Source organism: Melanaphis sacchari, unplaced genomic scaffold (assembly GCF_002803265.2).
Source record: "Melanaphis sacchari strain LSU unplaced genomic scaffold, SCAv2.0 Contig425_pilon_pilon, whole genome shotgun sequence".
NCBI lineage: Eukaryota > Metazoa > Arthropoda > Insecta > Hemiptera > Aphididae > Melanaphis > Melanaphis sacchari.
Window position 1 is genome coordinate 16,672 of NW_020271272.1, and position 332 is coordinate 17,003.

The following is a 332-nucleotide window of genomic DNA, read 5'->3' on the forward strand; positions in this document are numbered from 1 at the left end:
GAATCTAATGGTATTAATTTAAAAGATGTGAATTTAATATTAAATTTTATATTAAGAAAATAAAGTTTTAATGTGTTTATGGTATACGCATTTGTTATACAAAAAACAGTTTTTAGATTAAATTAAGTCATTTATGAACATATTGATTGAATGAAAACTTAATTTCAAAACTACTTTATGTCCTGAATCTAATGGTATTAATTTAAAAGATGTGATTTTAATATTGAATTTTATATTAAGAAAATAATATTTTAATTTGTATATGCTAAATGTAAATGTTATACAAAAATTATTTATTGGTCAGCAATACGTAACTGAACGCTAATAACAGA